The 9,039-nt window shown below is 51.6% G+C and overlaps 1 long non-coding RNA gene across 3 annotated transcripts; it reads right to left on the bottom strand.

Moving 5' to 3' along the window:
- Nucleotides 1–1,735: 1,735 nt before the first annotated feature.
- On the bottom strand, nt 1,736–8,177 carry LOC128903451 (uncharacterized). Of its 3 annotated transcripts, none has more exons than XR_008464090.1 (4): nt 8,126–8,177; nt 4,058–4,187; nt 2,898–3,007; nt 1,736–2,558 (listed from the first exon to the last, which is right to left on the bottom strand). It is a non-coding gene; the product is annotated as an uncharacterized LOC128903451 (long non-coding RNA). The 3 variants fall into 3 exon arrangements; XR_008464092.1 differs by having other exon boundaries at nt 2,898–2,992; XR_008464091.1 differs by lacking the exons at nt 1,736–2,558; nt 2,898–3,007; nt 4,058–4,187 and adding exons at nt 5,972–6,316; nt 6,668–6,699; nt 6,824–6,911 and having other exon boundaries at nt 8,126–8,175.
- Nucleotides 8,178–9,039: the final 862 nt, after the last annotated feature.

Raw genomic sequence — 9,039 nt, 5'->3', positions numbered from 1 at the left:
AGCGCCGGTGTCGCCGAGGCTGACGGCCGGCGGAAAGCCCGCAGCCCCACGGGCTGTGGGGCCACGCGAGCGGCTGCCAAAGAGCTTTCCAACGAGGCACGGCTTTCCCTCCTGGCTCTTCGGGCGTGGGAGCTGTCGCCAGAGCCGCGGCCCTACCAGAAAATGCTTCGCAGGCTGGCGTGGCGGCGCCACGTGGGCGCTGGTGTCGCCGAGGGTGACGGCTGCTGGAAAGCCCGCAGCCCCACGAGCTGTGAGGCCACACGAGCGGCTGCCAAAGAGCTTTCCAACGAGGCACGGCTTTCCCTCCTGGCTCTTTGGGCGTGGGAGCTGTCGCCAGAGCCGCGGCCCTACCGGAAAATGCTTCGCAGGCTGGCGCGGCGGCGCCACGTGGTCGCAGGTGTCGCCGATGCTGACGGTCGCCGTAAAGCCCGCAGCCCCACGGGCTGTGGGGGCCACGCGAGCGGCTGCCAAAGAGCTTTCCAACGAGGCACGGCCTTCCCTCCTGGCTCTTCGGGCGTGGGAGCTGTCGCCAGAGCCGCGGCCCCACCGGAAAATGCTTCGCAGGCTGGTGCGGCAGCGCCACGTGGGCGCCGGTGTCCGCCGAGGCTGAGGGCCGCCAGAAAGCCCGCAGTCCCATGGGCTGTGGGGCCACGCGAGCGGCTGCCAAAGAGCTTTCCAACGAGGCATGGCTTTCCCTCCTGGCTCTTCGGGCGTGGGAGCTGTCGCCAGAGCCGCGGCCCTACCGGAAAATGCTTCGCAGGCTGGCGTGGCTGCGCTACGTGGGCGCTGGTGTCGCCGAGGCTGACGGCGGCCGGAAAGCCCGCAGCCCCACGGGCTGTGAGGCCACGTGAGCGGCTGCCAAAGAGCTTTCCAACGAGGCACGGCTTTCCCTCCTGGCTGTTCGGGCGTGGGAGCTGTCGCCAGAGCCGCGGCCCTACCGGAAAATGCTTCGCAGGCTGGAGCGGCGGCGCCACGTGGGCACTTGTTTCGCCGAGGCTGACGGCCGCCGGAAAGCCCGCAGCCCCACGGGCTGTGGGGCCACACGAGCGGCTGCCAAAGAGCTTTCCAACGAGGCACGGCTTTCCCTCCTGGCTCTTCGGGCGTGGGAGCTGTCGCCAGAGCCGCGGCCCTACCGGAAAATGCTTCGCAGGCTGGTGCGGCGGCGCGACGTGAGCGCCGGTGTCGCCGAGGCTGAGGGCCGCCGGAAAGCCCCCAGCCCCACGGGCTGTGAGGCCACGCGTGCGGCTGCCAAAGAGCTTTCCAACGAGGCACGGCTTTCCCTCCTGGCTCTTCGGGCGTGGGAGCTGTCGCCAGAGCCGCGGCCCTACTGGAAAATGCTTCGCAGGCTGGAGCGGCAGTGCCACGTGGCCACTTGTGTCGCCGAGGCTGACGGCCGCCGGAAAGCCCCCAGCCCCACGGGCTGTGGGGCCATGCGAGCGGCTGCCAAAGAGCTTTCCAAGGAGGCACGGCTTTCCCTCCTGGCTCTTCGGGTGTGGGAGCTCTCTCCAGAGCCGCGTCCCTACCGGAAAATGCTTTGGAGGCCGGCACAGCGGCACCACGTGGGGCTGCGGGCTTTCCTGCTGCCTTCAGAGTCTCAAAACTACCCTTTCCCACTTGGCGCCACGCCAGCCTCTAGCATTTCGAATTTGAAGTCAAGACAGTGCACAACTTAACATTATACAGAGCGCTACACGTCAATACATGCTGAAATAAAGAATAGCCAATGGAAAAATTGGCAATACAGTGCCATTGTATGTTACAAAGTGTCAGATGTCATTGAAGACAATGACAGAGCGATACAACGTAAAACGTAACACAGTATTGGGCAGTGCCAGGCAATACGCCATCACAGAATCACCAATAGAGAAATTCACAACCGAGTGCAGTCTTACGACAGAATCTCTAAAGCCACCGTTAAGCCAGTGACAGGAGGTATAATGCCACACGTTACAGTATACAGGGCAGTACAACCCAATTCGCAGACAAATCAATTAGAGCAAATTACGAGACTCCCAATACAGTACAGTACAATGCCAGACAGTCTCAGATGTCCGTCAATACAATGCCAGGGCAATGCAGTGCAAGACATAACGTTATATATGTCAGTACAAGGCAATACGCAGTCAAATGAAGAACAGTAAACTACAATACCCAAAACACACTGGCAAACAATGGCAAACAATCCCACATGTCGGTCAAGACAATGACAACGCGAGACAGAACACCGTGCAGGGCAGCGCAAGGCAGTACACAGTCAAATAAAGAACAGCTGACCAGAAAACCCACACTACGCTGCCGTACGATCTCAAAACGTCTCGGATGGCAGTCATGGCAATTACAGGGCAATATAAAGCACTACGTCGCAGTACACAAGGCAGTACAAGGCAATACTCAGTCAAATAAATAACAGACAGTCAAAAAATTCACAGTGCAGTGAATTCACATGGGTCAGATGGCAACCAAAAGAAGGACAGGGCAAGACAAGGCGAGAGGTAACCCAATACGGGGCTGGACAAGGCAATATGCAGTTGTGGCGGGTGGAGCGATTCACTTCAGTCCTGAGAGAAGTAGAGAAACATTTAGAAACATCAACACAGTGATTCGACAAAGGCAGCAGTGAACATAACATCCCTTTACCAGGTTCCGTGGCCACGTACCCTGGATAATTTATTGCACAGGGGCCAGGGTCAGACGAGCTGTTAGGGAGACCCTCCCGTTGAGCCACAACCCCCTTGCTTTCTAAACTCATTCTCAGAGAGGAGTCTAGGTGCGGCTGGATCCAATTCCTAGCCCTGGACTTGGGCAACGGTTTACCTCTAAAGGATTGTATCCGCGCCATCAACCCTTTATATCACTGAGCTAAGGCTACGAGGTTTAGCGTGGTATTAGTCACTTACCGAGACTCTGTTGCGGTAAGGGATCTCTCAGCCTTGAGGAGCAGAACCTGAAGCAAGCATCCCCGCTCAAGGGCACATCCTGGTGCTATGACAGACTATGACAGGTAATACTATGACAGGGCAATACAATGCAAGACGTAACTTTACACAGGGCAGTACAAGACCAATACACAGTCAAATAGGGAACGACCGATCACAAAATTGATGCACAGTCAAATAGAGTACAACAGCCTAAGAAGCTCTCAATACAGTGCCTGTCAATGCCAGAATACATCAGATGGCTCGCAGCACGGTGAGAGGGCAATGCGACGCAAGACTTAGGAAAATACAGGGCAGTACAAAGCAATACGTAGTCAAATATAGAACAGCCGATCAAAAACACCCTCAGTTCGGTGCAGTACAACCCCAGAGAGTGTAAAAGGACAGTTAAGACTATTTCATGGCAACACAACGCACAATGTAACACAATACAGGTTGCTACAACACAATACAGAATAATATAGGAAACAACCGATCAAAACGCCACAATACGGTGCAGTACGATCCCACACGGTCTCGAGTCGCAGTCAAGACAACTATAGGGCAACACGATCCAAGATGCAACATTACACGACAGAGTAGAACTGAAGACGCAGTCAACTAAATACCAACCGATTAGAAGAACCGCAATACAGTGTGGGAGAAAACAAAAATAAATGGAGATGCCAGTCAAGACAATGACAGAGCAATACAAGGCAAGAAATAACGCAATACAGTGCAGTACAGTGAAATACACGGTCAAATAAATAACTGATTAAGTATCCCGCAATACCATGCAATGCAATGCCAAAACATGTGAGACAGCAGTTGAGGCAGTGACAGAGCTATACAAGGGAAGACATAATGCAGGGCTGTACAACACCAAAATGTATCAGATGGCACTCAGAACAATAACATGGCGATACAATGCAAGCCGCAACACAATACAAGGTGGTAACAAGGCAATACACGGTCAAACACAGAACAACGAATAAAACCTGCATAATACGGATCGCTGCAATCCCAGAATGTCTAAAGTGACAGTGAACGGAATGACGGGGCAGTACAATGCAAGATACAACACTAGACAGGGCAATACGCAGTCAAATAACGCAAAACCGATTAAAAAAAAAAGTACACACTAGTACAATGCCAGAACAGATCAGATGGCAGTCCGGGCGAATAGAGGGCAACACAATGCTAAACGTGACACCATACAGGGCTGGACAAGGCAATACGCAGTTGTGGCAGGCCGAGCGGCTAACTTCGCTTCTAAGAGAGAAGCGGTGAAACATTCAGAAACATCAACACAGTGATTCTCCAAAGGCAGCAGCGCACGTGACGGTGCTTTACCAGATTCCATATGGCCACGCACCCCGGATTATTTACTGCCTAGGGGCCAGGGTCAGACAAGCTGTCTGGGAGACCCTCCCATTGAGTCACAAGGCTCGGAAAGGACCCCCTTGCTTTCTAAACTCCTTCTCAGAGAGGAGTCTAGGTGCGGCTGGATCCAATTCCTAGCTCGGAAAGGACCCCCTTGCTTTATAAACTCCTTCTCGGAGAGGAGTCTAGGTGCGGCTAGATCCAATTCCTAGCCCCAGACTTAGGCAATTGTTCACCTCTAAAGGATTGTATCTGCGCCATCGACCCTTTATATCACTGAGCTAAGGCTACAAGGTTTTGTATGCTATTAGTCACTTACTGAGAATCTGTTGCAGCAAGGCATCTCTATCTCGAGGAGCAGAACCTTAATTGAGCGTCCCTGCTCAAGGGGAGATCCTGGCACGGAGGCCCCTGCCATGCAGAAGTCAAAAGGCTCTTGGGCTGTCCACTATTTATGGGGTAAGGTAATTGACTTATAGTCACATCAGCACGGGAACAAAATATCTAGGTCCCCACTGTATTGCCAACCATCCCCCAACTTCAAGTACCACTCAGAACAACTCTATGGTTGATTGGGGCGCCAAAACGAAGGGGCGCCCACACCACCCCAGCAGTCAAATAAGGAACAACCAATGGAACTTTCACAATAAATAAGTACAATCCCAGACAGTCCAAAGTAACAGCCAAGACAATGACAGACCAATACAGTGCAAGACCTAACATCATACAGACCAGTAAAAGGCAACGCGCAGCCAAGTAAAGAACAGTTAAAATACCCATAATCCAGTGCAGCACTATGACACTGTCCCAAAACACAGTCAAAACAATGACAGAGTAATGCAACACGAGCCGTAACACAATACAGGGCAGCACAAAGCAATACACAGTCACACAAAGAACAGCCAATTAAAAAACCCACAACAGAACGCCCTACAATCTCAGGAAGTCTCAGAGGGCAGTCACGGCAAATACAGGGCAATACGGTGCAAGATAACACAATACAGGCCACTGCCAGCCAATACTCAGTCAAATAAATAACAGACAGTCAAAAAATTCACAATGCAGTGCACTACTATGACACCATGGGTCAGGTGGCAATCATGACAACGACAGGGCAATACAAGTCAAGACGTAACCCAATACGGGGCCAGACAAGGCAATATGCAGTTGTGGCGGGTGGAGCGATTCATTTCACTCCTAAGAGAAAAGTAGAGAAACATTCAGAAACATCAACACAGTGATTCTCCAAAGGCAGCAGTGCATGTGACGGCGCTTTATCAGGTTCCGTGGCCACGTACCCTGGATTATTTCCTGCCTAGGGGCCCGGGTCAGACGAGCTGTCAGGGAGACCCTCCCGTTGAGTCACGAGGCTCGGAAAGGACCCCCTTGCTTTCTAAACTCCTTCTCAGAGAGGAGTCTAGGTGCGGCTGGATCCAATTCCTAGCTCGGAGAGGACCCCCTTGCTTTCTAAGCTCCTTCTCGGAGAGGAGTCTAGGTGCGGCTGGATCCAATTCCTAGCTCGGAGAGGACCCCCTTGCTTTCTAAGCTCCTTCTCGGAGAGGAGTCTAGGTGCGGCTGGATCCAATTCCTAGCTCGGAGAGGACCCCCTTGCTTTCTAAGCTCCTTCTCGGAGAGGAGTCTAGGTGCGGCTGGATCCAATTCCTAGCCCCGGACTTGGGCAACGGTTCACCTCTAAAGGATTATGTCTGTGCCGTCAACCCTTTACATGGCTCATAAAAAACAGCTGATGAAGGAAGTGACAATATGGTGGCCTACAATGGCAGAATAGATCAGATGACAATCAAGACAACAACAGAGCAATACAATGGAAGACGTAACACCACACGGGGCCGGACAAGGCAATACACAGCCACATCAGAACCCATGAGAGACATCACACTACAGTCCAGACCTAGGACAGATTCTCTAACGTGACCGTCAAGACGACAGGGCAATACAATGCAAGATGTAACACAGGCAATATGCAGTTGTGGCAGGCGCAATGATAAAATTCACTCCTAAGAGAGAGGTAGAGAAACATTAACAAACATAACAGTGATTCACCAAAGGTAGCAGCGCATGTGATGGCACTTTACCAGATTGCACGGCCACACACCCCGGGTCATTTACTGCCTAGGGGCCAGGGTCTGACACGCTGTCTGGGAGACCCTCCTGTTGAGTCACGAGGCTCGGAAAGGACCCCCTTGCTTTCTAAACTCCTTCTCCGAGAGGAGTCTAGGTGCGGCTGGATCCCATCCTCGCCCCGGACTTGGGCAACGGTTCACCTCTAAAGGATCATATCTGCGTGATCAAACCCTTTGTATCACTCAGCTAAGATGGCAAAGTCTGGCATGCTGTTAGTCACTTACCCAGAATCTGTTGCGGCAAGGCTTCTCTCAACCTAGAGGAGCAGAACCTTAAGTGAGTGTCCCCGGGAAATGCTGGCAAACAGGCCGCTGCCTTGCAAGAACGCTCAAAGGGCTCTTGGTCTGTCCGCTAGGTCTATAGCAAGCTAACTGACTCACAGTGTCTTGACTCTGGTGCCAGCCATCCCACAAAGTTCAAGTGCCACTCGTAGAGACTCCTGCTGGTCGTTATAGCTCGAGCAGCAGCCTGGAGGAAAAAGGGGGGTGACATCGCAACAGCGGTCAAATACAGAACAACGGGTTAAAAATTGCACAATACAGTGCCAGAGACTCTAAAATAACTGGCAAGACAACGACAGGGCAACACCATGCAAGATCTAACCTTACATAGGGCAGTACAAGGCAACATACAATCAAATGCAGAGCAGACAATGAAAGAATTGACGGTACAGTGCCATACAACGGTAGAATATATCAGATGTCGGTCACCACAATGACAGAGCAATACAAGGCAAGACGTAACGCGATATGGGGCCCTACCAGGCGACACAGTCAAGGAAACAACAACCCATGAAAGAATTCACAATACAGCGCGGTCCTAGGACGGAACGTGTAAAATGACCATCGAGACAGTGACAGGGCAATACAATGCAAGACGCAACACCATACCAGGTGGTAACAAGGCAACATGCAGCCAAACGAAGAACAACCGATTAAGAAACCCAGCATACGTTCAACTGTAATACCAGAAAAGATCAGAAGGCAGTCAAGACAGTGACAGCACACTATAACATGAGAAGTAACACAATACCCGGCAGTACAAGGCATGACACAGTCAAATAAAGAAGAACCGATTAAAAACCACAGAATACAGTGCGGTGCGATGCCAGAGTAGATCAGAAGGCAGTCGAGACTATGACGGGGCAATATAATGCGAGATGTTACACAATACAGGGCGGTACAAGGCATTAGAAAGCCAGATGAAGAACAACCGATTAAAAAACCCGCAATACAGCATGGTACGAGGCCCGAACAGATCAGAAGGCAGTCAAGGCTACAACGGGGCAATATAACGCGAGACATAACACGAGACATAACGCAATAGAGGGCGGTACAAGGCATTACACAGTCAAAGAACAACCGATTAAAAAAAACACGCAACACTGTGTGGTACGATGCCAGAATAGATCTCAAAGCAGTCAAGAGCGTGACAGGGCAACACGATGCGAAACCGATACTGAGTGAGGCGGAGCAATACTATTTCAAATATACAAGAACATAGTACAGAACTAAATTCTTAAGCGTACGACACAAGACCATCTCAAATGGCAGTCAAGGAAGTTACTGAGCAACGTAATCCCAATTTGCACAAAATGGTGCCATCAGGCACCATCGTGTCCGTCAACACTAAGTTGTACTGCAATATCCCCCGCATCACACGCGCCGTACCCTTCTGCTCACCTGCTCCGCATGGATTCCGGATTTGGACTTTGTGGCACTCTCTGGTTCTGGCACCTAAAACACACAATATTACTGTTGAGTTTACGGGAAACCACCACCCCCATGCGCTACCTCTCTGCTACCCAGCTCACCTCCAACGCTTGTCCGGCTCCGGATGCCTGCGGCACCTGCAAAACCAAAGACAAACACTCCCCTGAGCTGCAATGTAGCACTGGGCTATTAGACACCAACGTGTCCACAACCGCCTCACTTGCTGGGACTACTCAGTGGGCGTGCAGCATCGCCCCTCTGACCCTGCATGTCACACCAACCGAAGAAACACACGCCGAGATGCTGCCCAAAACCCTACCGAATTCCCCATCTCCCACTCCCTCACCTTGCCCGCCCATCCTCCCCCGAGGTGTGCAACCTGAAGGCTCACAAACCACCCATAAAACCCAACAGACATGGGTTGCTTTAAAACTTGAAAGTTGCTCCCTCTGAGGCAGATGTGATAAGGTCAGCAGTGGCGGGTGGGCTGAAGTGACTCACTCATCCCCATCCCCACATCCCATGTCATTCATTGCTTCAAAACTTCAAATTGGAAAGAACCAATACATACAGCACTCAGAGCCACATCTTCTCTCTAATACCACGTGCTGACTCACCTTCTTACATTGCTCTCCTCTCCTACGCTGCCCCGCCAAGCTTGTCCTGTTGCATCTGCAAGAACGACATCAGAGAAATCACCCTGAGGCAGAGCAATAGAGTCATAACAACAAGAAGTCTTGCACCTTTTTACAAATACTATCTAAGGTCCAAATACAACCGTACACAAAGAAAATTACAAAAAAAAAATCCGCACCAAAACCAGCCGTACCCTCTTCCACATGAACTCTTCTTCACTGCTGCTGTATTGCCTTTCCAACATGCCT

The sequence above is a fragment of the Rissa tridactyla genome, unplaced genomic scaffold (assembly GCF_028500815.1).
Source record: "Rissa tridactyla isolate bRisTri1 unplaced genomic scaffold, bRisTri1.patW.cur.20221130 scaffold_335, whole genome shotgun sequence".
NCBI lineage: Eukaryota > Metazoa > Chordata > Aves > Charadriiformes > Laridae > Rissa > Rissa tridactyla.
The sequence above is the reverse complement of the archived record's forward strand: the minus strand, read 5'-3'. Positions and strand labels throughout refer to the sequence as shown.